The 12,601-nt window shown below is 42.1% G+C and overlaps 1 long non-coding RNA gene across 1 annotated transcript; it reads left to right on the forward strand.

Moving 5' to 3' along the window:
- Positions 1 to 7,110: 7,110 nt before the first annotated feature.
- On the forward strand, positions 7,111 to 11,878 carry LOC307228795. The gene is made up of 3 exons (XR_013844094.1): positions 7,111 to 7,206; positions 9,814 to 9,946; positions 10,725 to 11,878. It is a non-coding gene; the product is annotated as an uncharacterized lncRNA (long non-coding RNA).
- Positions 11,879 to 12,601: the final 723 nt, after the last annotated feature.

The following is a 12,601-nucleotide window of genomic DNA, read 5'->3' on the forward strand; positions in this document are numbered from 1 at the left end:
TCTGGCACGTCCCAGAGCTGTGAAATGGGCTCTCTTTGCAGTTCTGCTGTTTATTGGATCAACTTAACCCACTCTACTTAGCCGACGGGAGCCCCAATCCCTCAGCCGCCGTGGCGTTGTGTAAAATCCTATTTCATTTCACAACTTTCACGGGGAGAAGAGCGCGCACACGCGCCCGTGCCAGCGCCGGACCCGGTGTAACCATTTATCCTCCGTGAAAGACGGGGCGCCGGGCTCGCTACCGTCGAGTTTACATGGAGCACGGAAGCAGTTATCGCACTCCGTTGCCTGAAACACCTTGACGCTCACCTACCATACACATATACAGTACACTATATTTATTTCTGGTTATTATTTTATTTCTATTTAAGCGTGTACTGTCCCACTCGCTGCACACCAAAAAAAATGGCACGGAGGGCACACGCACACACCAAGCGCACACGTGTATGCCACTTGCACAGACACACAGACACAAACCCCATAATAAGAGCCAGACGCTGGCAGACCACACAGCCCTGAGTTGTGGTGAAAACAAAGGCTATTCATATCCCTCGCAATGAGAGGCCTGTACAGCAAACTCCCTTTCTCTCTCCCTCTCTCCCTCTCTCCCTCTCTCTCTCTCTCTCTCTCCCTCTGCCTTTCTCCCCCTCAGCTCTTTATTACGGATAATCTGCGGCCGCAAACCTTCCATTTTTCTGCAATTGTGCGATTCCTAATCATCTTTATTAGCCCCTAAACATTTTTTTTTTCTGTCCTTCTTTCTTTCTGTCGAGGCCTCGGGCCTCTCGAGGGGGCACACTGTGCCCATTGTTGAGTTGGGTGTGGGGGTGTGGGGCGGGTGGGGGTGAGGAAGAGGAGGTGGCGGAGGACGATGAAGCCAGGAACGGAGAGAGAGAGAGAGAGGTGCAGCAGCTGACTGATAAGATAGCAAAGCCTTGTGGGATGAGGGAAGCAACAACACGTTCTAGACACACGCATCCACACACAAGACAAAACACATCAACGTGCAAGCCGCCCGGGCTTCGTGTATCCCGGCGGGCGCACCGACGCGCCCGATTGGTTGAGGCCCTAATAATGGCGAGGGTCCACGGCACCTGGGCGGCGGCCCGCCCACCGACTATCACCAGACCAGGATCCGCGGGGTGCCTGGGGCCACGCTCTGATTGGCTGTCCAGGGGCAGAGACAGAGTCAGGTGTGCGAGGAGGCCCTTCTCTGATGGGCCGAGCCAGAACACCCCCCAAAAACAAAAAGCTACGGACGGGAAGGAGCTGTTTTGATTGGCCGCCGCCGTCGCCTCATTTCACTGGTGAATGGGTCGGTCTTGGTGGATGGCACTGGGACCACCGGCTCAAATGGAAACGTGCAAACGTGTGTGATTGTTACGAGACGCTCAGACTTGGAGGGGATATCTTCAGGGGAACATTCCATTATTCTTGATACAGCTTTACTTTGAAAAACCACAAAATAACAGCACGCCCGACAATGGATCGTTCGCTCTCATTTCCTGTTAACCACTCAACACTTATCTCCTCAGCGCAAGAAGCAGGTGCTAATGAACCACCAAAACGATTGTGTAACAGTGAATAACACAGAGTTTCATGAATAGGCTAAACTCTGTACCTGCCACCGGGGAGATGAGAACATATTGGTTTCCTTTGTAGTAAAAAAAAAAAAAATTCTGGGCCTCCCAAACACTCTCCTCCTGCAGCACTGTATGAATTATATATTGTACTATATATACAGAACATATGCCCGGCCCATATGGCCAGCCCGGAGCGAAGAGGAAAAAATCTCAAAGCCCTCCTTAATTAACATTTTAGAAGGACCATTCCGAGGCGGTGAGTTGAGTCAGTGCCCTATTTGGAGTCCATCGCCCAATGCAAATGTGTTAATTGAGACAGATTTTTTTACACCCACCCCGCACCCCCCCCCCCCCCCCCCCCACCACCACCACCACCACACACACACACACGCACACAGTCTGCAAATATTTGGGGCCTTAGATAGACGTTTCCTCGACCATCTGATCAGATCTGGGATAGCGGTGAAGGATTTGGGGTTTTTTCACAGGGAGTGCCCGTAATTTGCCTTCCGCTGCCGCCGCCGCCGCCGCCTGCACCAACAAAAGAAAGATTCCCTCCTTCGCTTTCTTCCCCGCTATTTGACACAATCCCTTCCTTTGGCTCGCTCTTCCGTCTCTGGGTATATACGTTGTCGGCCATATGGCCAAATTCTTTGGAGGTGAGATCTCTGAAACCTGCTCAGATGCGATCACACGCGCACGCACACACACACGCACGCACATACACACACATTTGAATTCACTCTCAGATGCCTCCATTTTGAAGCATATGAATGGCAAGGTATCAATGATCCCTCCCTCTCTCTCGCTCTCTCCTTCTCTTTCTCTTTCTGCACTTCACATGCACAGACTGACTTTAAACCATGCAACTAGCTTACAGGCTAAACTATTCAGCCACACACACAGACACATCTGGTACAGTACTGGCCTCGAGGAGGAACCAGTTCATGAGGTGCAACTATGAACCACCACCACCACACCCAGACGGTCACTCCCTTTCTATCAACCATTGCCATTATCAGCCATTATTACCTTGGCTTAGTTGGCTGTGAATTAAATAACCAAGGTAAGGCACAGGATGAAAATGACGGTGAGGGTGAGGGTTGGGGGGGGGGGGGGGGGGGGGCGATCGAAAGCGGGAGAGAGGGAGAGAGAGAGTCCAGCCAACCTGCGTGAGATGGCAGCCACTTCAAAGACGCGAGGCCGCACTGGCGATCTGTTCCACGGTGTGTGTGTGTGTGTGTGTGTGTGTGTGTGTATGTGTGTGTGTGGGTGTGAGTGTGTGTGTGTGTGTGTGTTAGGGGTGTTTGAAAGGCAGAAATGGTGGCCGTGTGAGAGCCTGCCAGAGCCACCGCAGGCAGAAGTGTGGCAAAAAGAGAAAAAATATATATATACGTTTTTGTTTTTTTTCTTTTTACACCGCCGCTTTGGATGGGTGAGCAGCACACTCAAAAAGAAAGAGCGAAAATGCAGGTTGAATTAAAAGAGGGAACGATGGATGGATGGGGTGGCTGCGCTGAGTGAGACCAATTATTTCACTCCAATTATGGATCTTGAAGGTTTATGTTGGTGTGTGTGTGTGGGGGGGGGGGGGGGGCACCAAGACGGAGTGCTGAATGTTATATTCGGCTTTACGTATATAGCGGTGTTTTACACGACAGTAAATGGTGGAATTTGGATCAGATACGCGGCTCCCCGAGGCGTGAGTAGCTTCTGTCATAAAAGCCGGGCTGACCAGGAGGCAAGAAGTTGAAATAATTGCAGTTGATTTAAAAAAAAAAAACAACAAAAAAAAAATACAAAAAACAATACAGCTTATGTTACTCATTAAACCCACATGTTTATTCACGATATATACTGTATATGTGTGTGTGTTTTTGAAGATGGTGTAAGGCCAGGTATCTTTTCACAGTCACCTGGGTGAGGTTGGTTTAGTAAATAGCTGATTGACTGTGACCTGGTATAGGCGTGCACCTAATGTACAGATCTGACAGCCTGGTCACCTGGTAACCAACAGAAATCTGTTTGCCATTTGCCAAAAAATATTACAGGGAAAACAAGTTTGTACAGAGCGTTAAGAATTAAAGCCCACAACGTGACACACCCCAAGATGCATTCTGTTTGGTGCCTCGCCTATCATGAGCTGATCCCGTTCAACAGGCTAGGTCAGAGACCGTAGCTTTCGGCAAACACCATGTCGCCGGTAACAATGCACCTTTTTAGGCTATTAACATTGGCCATCAAACTGTTTATGTACCTGTACGCTGCCTGAATAGAGCAGGTAATCCGACGCCACCATGACCTTGTACCTACACGGATACTTATTCGGATACATTTAATGCCCAAACCGCAACACGGTGAAGGCCTAGCTGCACTAACTAAGTGCATTTCACAATGAGATTTGGGCTGGCACAATCAGGCCTTTGTGCGACAACAAGGGCTGGTCCATGGGGGGATTTCTTGTGGTTATGTTTCTAATATGGCCGAGTTTACCACAAAGACCAATAGGGTAGAGTTACACTTACCAGACATACACACAGACAGACAGAAAGAAGTGCGCACACACACACACACACACACACACACACACACACACACACACACACACATTTCAACTAACCATTTACTTTGAAACAGGCTGAGTTAAGAGTAAATATAGAGGGACTATGACCCGCCTCCCCCCCATGCTTTAGCCCAATGAAAGACCTCTCCCTAATTTGACGGATGGGTTCTGAGGTTGGGAGGTCTGCTCAAAGAACAACCGCAATGGCAACCAAGCATGAAATTATAGGCCTGCAATCAAAACAAAACAAGGATTTCCATATCAATGCCAAATGTGTAATATCATCAAAACACCGGCCTTAAGAAATGTACGTTCACTTGTTTAAGTAGTTCTAGGTAATTACCATCGTAGGCTGTAAATTGACAGTGTTGCCTACTCAACACAACCGAGCCTCTCACATCTGGCCAGGGTTGACCAACATTTTGGCAGGTAAGCAAATGATGCTAGTGGTGAGAAAAGAGAAAAACCTCATGTGACACCAATATTTAAAGGGCAGGAATGTGTGGATGTGTCCACATTGGGATTGACTCCTGGGGCACGGGGCTCCAGCTGCTCTGGTTAGCCGGTGAGATAGCAACTGTGTAAAGGCCGCTCTCAGGCCTCTGCACTGAGTGTGAATTGCTCAGAGTTGATTTTCCATTTAAAAATAACAATCGTCTATTCTACCGTGTTCTTCATTCTAATCAGAAATGAGGGTCACCTCATACATGCCAAACAAAGGCTTTGACAATGTGTGCATTGGGAAATTGTATTGTGTACTTGTGTATCGACCTTTTGATGCAGGGAGCGCCTCCTTCAATGAATAACAATAAAATATTTTTTGGCGGCTCTGAAGCTGTCACAACAGTTGACTGTGGATACTGTTACGAGAAAAAAATATTCCTTTGCTTCAAAGGCAGTATCGACTCATCTTCCTGTTGCACTTGACTTCAACAGGTCTATCCAGATGAGTTTGAAACCCATTGAGGACAGCATCTCAACTGTTAAGCATTAAAGATGGTGTAAAGTTATTGAAGGTTGACAAATTTGGGGTAACCCTGCATGTTGAGAAGGCTTATGTCTTTGGTTGACTGAAAAAAAATTGGAAAATGTCTACTGTGGGTCAGAAATTTGAAGCTATTGGGAGTTGCTCTGCATGATGCCAGGGGAAGAATGAATAATAATAATGAATTATCTAACGTGGCAAAAATAAAACAATACCACAAAATAACACTCTCTGCAATAACACATATTACCCTAATCATATTATATAAATGCAACTTTTGATTTACTATAATCTCTCTCTCTCTCTCTCTCTCTCTCTCTCTACTATTCTCTCTTTTCCCGATTATGATCATCCACGAGGAGATCCAGTTTGGTTTTCGCATGTGCACGACAAATATGAAATATTACATAGGTGCTGTATTTGTGATGGCCATGCTATAGGCATTCACAACACATGATACGAGGGCACAAAGAGGGTCTATGTAACTCCACCTCCGCACCCCTCGTTTTCTTCACAAGTGTCATCACTACGCAACTCAAGTGGCCATTGATAAAAAATAAATAAATAAATAAATAAATAAAATATAAGTACAAGGGACCTCAGAGAGACGATGAGGACATTACGGGTAAAGCACTTGATTTAAAGGATAAAAAAATATATACATATCAAACTGCAGTCCTATGCTGGTCTATCAAACGCTGCAGATAAACATAAGCATGTGTATTATTCTGTTTGATCAGAGCACTGCAGAAATGCTTGTGCAATCCGTGGGAAGAGAATATTGTTAATAATCATGAGTAAATTGCAAATGTAGATTGCATTCTCCTAGACACTGATAAAACGCATGTATTAAAGATAAAATGTCCTTTAATGCATATTAAACCTAATGAAAAAAAGAGCAACTCAGTGGCGGTTTGTGGACATAACGTTAGATATAATTATTTAAATACGTTTAAAAAAAACTGACCTGAGAGAATTTTAAAATGCGTGCAATATTATTATTATTATTATTATTATTATTATTATTATTATTATTATTATTATTATTATTATTAGTGTTGTTGTTATTATTATTATTGCTGTAAAATGCATCGTGCAACAATGCAATTAGACATACGTAAAATAAGGTAAGATATGCACTTCCAAAAGTAGTCTCTCTCTCTACATCTTTTTTCTCCTCTGTTTCTCTTGCACTTTAATTCTTTCTCTCTTTCTCTCTCACACACACACACACACACACACACACAAACACATATATACACACAGGTGTGTGTGTCCATTTTGTCCTATAACCCAATGTCCAAATGCGCATGACTGCACCAATTATTAACCTGTAATTAGGCCTATTAATTAGGGAACGTTTAACGGACATATTATGCAAAACATGCAGTTCATTCTCAGCCACAATAAAAGTCAATAAAAAAACCCTATAGAGCTGGAGTTGAGTAGATTGAGTTACACAGCACGTACCATTATAGTGCAGGGAGGTGTGCCAACAGTCTCAATGCCCCATTTTCCCTTAAAAGTTCAGCTTCCAGAAAGTGAGAGAGGGGGAGCGGGGCCGAGGGAGTGCGCCTTGGGTGTCTTCAAAAAAAAAAAAAAAAAAGACCTTTAAACCAGTCGGCCTGAGGCCCAGGACAGATAGAATACACGCGCTGGGAGAAGGAGCTTCTCTGCAAAAGCCGGGGGAAAGCGAGGGAGAGGGAGAGAGAGAGAGAGAGACACGGAGCCCTCTCGGTTCGTTTCCGTCTTGTCCTCAGTCTGTCCTGGTTATTCGGTGTGCCTTGACGTCGGCTGCAGCCATTCCCGGCGGCGACCAGCCCGAGAAATTCGGGAGAGAGAGAGGGAGAGAGAGAGAGAGAGAGAGAGAGAGAGGGGGGAGAGAGAATGGAGGGGGGGGGGTGGATCTCTGCGTCCCTTCGGCAGCAATGTAACCAAAAGTTGCGCAAAAAAAAAAAAAAAAAAGAGCAGCGACGAGAGGAAAACAGCGGCCGTCCCGACCGGACAGCGCAAAAATAAACGTGCAAAACGTTCAAAACAAAGGAGAAAGCGACGGACGGAGGTGTGATGGCAAAGTAAGTTCTTGCTTTTTCTTCCCTTGATTCAAATAGTGTCTTTCGCGCTGCCGCAACAGAACGCCCCGCTCCTGTCTCCAGAAACCCGCGTGTCCAAAATAGAAAAACCGCGCGTCTCTCTCCGTGCGCCCTGCGATTCGCTTTTCTCCTCGTCTCTCTCTCTCTCTCTCTCTCTCTCTCTCGCTCGCTCGCTCGCTCGCTCCGCGCGTGCGTGCGTGCGTGCCTCCGTGTGTGCGTGCCTCCGTGTGTGTGTGTGTGTGTGTGTGTGTGTGTGTGTGTGTGTGTGTGTCCTTCTGGTTCCACGCCGTATCGGGGACTCCCCTGGTTCCTCTTCCTCAGAGCTGACGAGATGAAAGAGCAGCTTGTGTTCGCTGCTGTCAGACGCTCGGATCCGCGGATCCTGATTACGCGCGCCGCACAAAAGCCGCGCGGGGCCGGCGCGTCAAACGGACGCGGGCGCGCCGTTCCGCTCGCTCCGTTATTGCGGCGAACCCCCCCCCCCCCACCCCCCCCACCCCCCCCCCAAAAAAAACCCACCAAAAAACAAAAAACAACAACAAACCCCGACCAACCCCTCCACCGCGACCCGCCAACCGCAAAGTAAAACAAGAGCGCGACAAAAAAAGAATCTCACGACACACCCCCCCCCCCGTTTATACGCGCACGAATAACGCACTGGAGTGTCGGGACAGTTGTTTGGAGTGGAGGCGGAGGGTGGTGGCGGTGAATTATTAATAGTGCGTCAGGCGGAGCGTCCGTGGCTCTGGCAGCTGCCGGGTGACGGGCTTTAACGGGCGGACCGGGGCTGAATCACGGGCCGGTGAGGATTAGGAAGATTGAGGGGTTGGGTGGGAGGGGGCCGCGACGGGAGCGTGTTCCCTGGGAACGGAGATCTCCGGTGCCAGAAAACACGACTGCGTGGGTCCGAGCTGTTGATTTAAATAGTTCAATTTGGCCACTGGGAAGTTGTTGTCTCTCAGATTGGCCGTTGATGAAATTATTTAATTGTATTTATTTAATTATTTAACTCAGGTGGAAAAAAATATTTTTTTCTTCCCATATTGACAGTATATATTTGTTAGTCTATAAAGTGTGATAAACGTGTAATTCTACTCATGTGTACTAATAAACATGCCTCGATGGGTTTATTGTTAGATAATTCAATCTGGCAAGTCGGAAGTTCTTGTCTCTCAGATTGGCCCTTCGTCATAGTCACGAGAAGATTTTTTTTTTTATCTAAGTGGAAAAACAAAAAAAAAAAAATTCCATTGCCTTCTGAAAGTAAATATTTTTTAGTATATAATGTGTGTAAAAAGTATATTTCTACCCATTTGTGCTTTTTCGGTGTGAGTATGCTTGAAGTGTATTTTTTGGTACCTCTTATTTACTTTGATGTACTCATTTATTGTCATTACACGCTGTAAGTAGAGTGTAAGTACACAAGTATTTTGAAACGTGAACATTACTTAAGCTGTACTTTAATATGCTTCTTAAAAGTGTGTTATTTTGGTCGTCAAAATTAACCAAAAATACATGATATTTATATATTTTTTTCATATATTTAAGCACATATTAAGTACATCCTCTAACACACTAAGTTCAACTTAAGTGGTTTGAACTTAATAGAACGTATTGTATATTCATTGTGAATAAATGTACTAAATAGATGCATGTACTATATACATATACATACATGTACTAAGTATATTGACAACACATTGTTATCACTTGGGTATTCATTTAAATAAAAATAAAGCAATATGGGATTTCGATTTAGACCAAATGTACCACACCCGAGCATGTAAAAATGTTGTTTTTATACTTTTTTATTACACAATGAAGACCCGGATAGTGAGATACACACATCTATTAATATAAGAACTGAGGGATTGAATGAAGACCACTTTATTGTCCCTTAATTTTATGTGGAGATGTTTGTTTTAATATTAGGTTAAATGCAATTTAGGCCCACCAGATATCATATAGGGAATCATATACTTAACCCCGCCAGGTTCCACCTAAAAGCTAACTTGACGATTTCATTGAAATCAAAATGTTTTTTCCACAGTCTAAAGTAGCAGAGATGATCCGCGTTTCCTCTCTTCTCTTCTCTTTTCTCTTTTTCCCGCACCTCCTATAGCCAAGAAATGACTATTAAATTGAATTCATATCCACGTAATACAAATTTTTAGAATATTATTTTGATGTATTAAACCGATTTTTTTCTCATACATTAATAACAATTATTTATTTGTTATTATTTAGTATTTAGTATTTTTCTATATGAATTCATTTGTGCCTTGATTATCAGGCCCAGCAATGAATGCAGCTGTGACAATCCATTTTAATAATGGAAAACAGACCTATATGTTTTTTCTAATTCATATTTTTTTTACATTTTATTGAAAAGCCATATTTTTGTTTTCTTGTGTCGATATCTACCATTCTTGGTGGAACTCCTCCATCGACGGCATTCCTGCAGCACATCAGGAGCAACAAGATGGCCTATCAATAATTAAGTGTTGACCTCCCTACACATTTGGTGCCATCAATTATTCATGCATAATTCAATTGTGATTTAAATTGTTATTTCATCCTATAATTCAGATTATTACACGGACACGACAGAGGGTCTGGGGCGAGGCATGCGTATCACAGCACAGAAAGGCCTCGGCAGCTCGACAGCCGCGATGTGTCTGTGCTGTGATTTTGTTTAAATGTTGTTTCAGCAAAATCAAAGGTATAATGAAAAAAAAAACAGTGCCATTGTGTTGTTGTTGTTGTTGTTGTTGTTGTTGTTGTTGTTGTTGTTGTTTTATATGACTTTAAAACAGGCCACCTACATGTTGCACAGTAGTCCGAGACAACAACATAGAAAACAAGCCTTAACTTAAAATGCGCAACAGCTGAATATGACCTTAGACCTTGACCTTATATACATAAATAAATAAATAAATAAATATATATATATATATATATATATATATATATATATATATATATACATACATATATATACATATATACATACATACATACATATATACATATATATACATATATATACATACATATATATACATATATACATATACATATATACATATATACATATATATGTATCAATATATAGTTGTATGTATATATATATATATATATATATATATATATATACATACACAACTATAAATATATATATATATTTTTTTTATACATACACAACTGTAAATATATATATATATATATATACACAACTATATATATTATCACTCACTATATATATTATCAATGTGTTGCTGTAGCAACCTGCTGTAAAATGATTGTATTAGTAAGATTTAATAGTGACAAGTTGATTGGATTTTTCTATTTTGAAAATGTCAAGAGCAGACATGTCAAAACCCATCCTAATACATATTCAGAAACCGTTGAAGAGATGTTTTTTTTATCCTGTCGGTGAAGAGAGGTGTTTTCTGTATGAGTTTCTCGAAATGAATATTAATTTTGACATATTCTTCCAGGTGCTGATGAACAGGTGAGGTGTGTCCTTGATGCCTGGAGGCCTGATTGGAATTTGACCATGCAGCTTAACTGCAGAAAATATACTCAGCAAAATACATATTTAAAAAAAAGAAATGTAATAAGCCTTGATTATAATTTTTAATAGGCCTAATTATATTACCTAGATTTTATTACACCATCGATTTGTTACGAATGCATAATCAACCAAGCACTAGGATTAGGCCTTATTATTTCTATAAAATACAGGAATAGGAATACAGGAATATATAGGAAACTAAAAGAACAACTGAAATTTTGGTTGGACAGATCAAAATCGAAATAAATATTTGAAATAAAAATTCTTAGAAATCTTGCACGGCAAAATTTTAGTTAAGGCCTATCTGATTAAATATTTGTCCAAGTCGACAACAATGCAAATTAATTATAGTGCTGCCTTAACGCACACACACTGTATTTGTATTTAAGACAATTAATCAAAATGCTGCAGGAAACAGTGTGTGTGTGCATTTTCTTAATGGAGTGGATCAAAATGAACTGCACTGAGAAAACGAAAAAATAAAATCCATACCAGCCTTTAACTTCAAAACGAAATTAAACACCCAAAATGTATCAATGAAATCTAATTTAAATAATTTGATAGAAAACAATGTTATAAAATCAACATTATCGTCTACACAGCCCATATTATGCTTGATATCAATGGGCCTACTTAATGTAATATAATGAATTGTAGTCCAATATGCAGTCCAAATTATTACGGAATAGTTATCATATTTTATCTCACACTTAAATTATTATTATCTTTTTTTTTGCCTTAATTCAAACAGGAAAGTTGCGGGAACGATTAAGAATGTATTTTCCATAGGCGAGCCTAACTCCTCAGAGACTAGAGAAACGTCGAGCGGTCTGTTTTCCAGGCACCGTGACACACAAATTACAGACTCGTTCGCATGTAATTTGTTGTACAGTACTATTGTATAGATCCCCAGGTCCATATCATATTAGGGCCTCTTAGTGCTGATCCTGACACTATAGGACTTCGTTTAAAGTGGATTCTTCTCCATAGATAATGTGGATTACTATATCGTGGAGTTTTTTCCCCCCCACAGGCACGACACCGTTTTTTTCCCAATATATTGAATATACAAATCATCACGACCATTTTGTCCTGTTTTAATTCTTATAATAAAAAATATATATAAATATGAATGGGAGAATTTCTGTCTTTTTTGTAACAGCTTCGTTAGAAGAAAAACTCTACACAGAAGACCTCACTCACAACGTGGAATAAAATAAAATTGAATAAAATAAATCCATATAGTATGTTCCAAATGGGGGGGGGGGGGGGGGGTGAAGATTTGTTAGTGTACTTAATACCCGAATGTAAGCATCAATTAGGCTGGGCTGCGGTCTAATGAAGGCCCCGTCTCACCGCAGACCCCTTAACGACCCCTGGATGCGACCGCAGTGGCTCTGATAGCACGCTGCTTTAAGAGCCATCATTATGTGGGCAACGAGTCCTTAAAAAGCTCCCTGTATGGGAGAAGGATTGCGTTGTGGGATTAGGGCAGAAGGGAGGAAAAAAAAAGGTTCAGTAAAGCCTGGACGGAGCTTTCCCAGTGAGCTGGGATACAGGCGCCTGTTTCCAATGAAAACATACACACACTGAGAAATTCATATAACTAGAGGTGAACAATGTTGATGGCACTGATTGGTTTTCATTCAGGATTCATTCCAGCACTACAAAAGGAAATTCCAGGACTTTCAAGTACTTTTTTAAGCACTTTTTTTTTCATTTTCACAGACGTGACACAAAACAAATATAATACACTTTCAATGTGACCTTTATTAATTAAAATATAATGTAATGTTAGTC

Source organism: Zeus faber (genome assembly GCF_960531495.2).
Source record: "Zeus faber genome assembly, chromosome: 4".
Classification (NCBI taxonomy): Eukaryota; Metazoa; Chordata; class Actinopteri; order Zeiformes; family Zeidae; genus Zeus; species Zeus faber.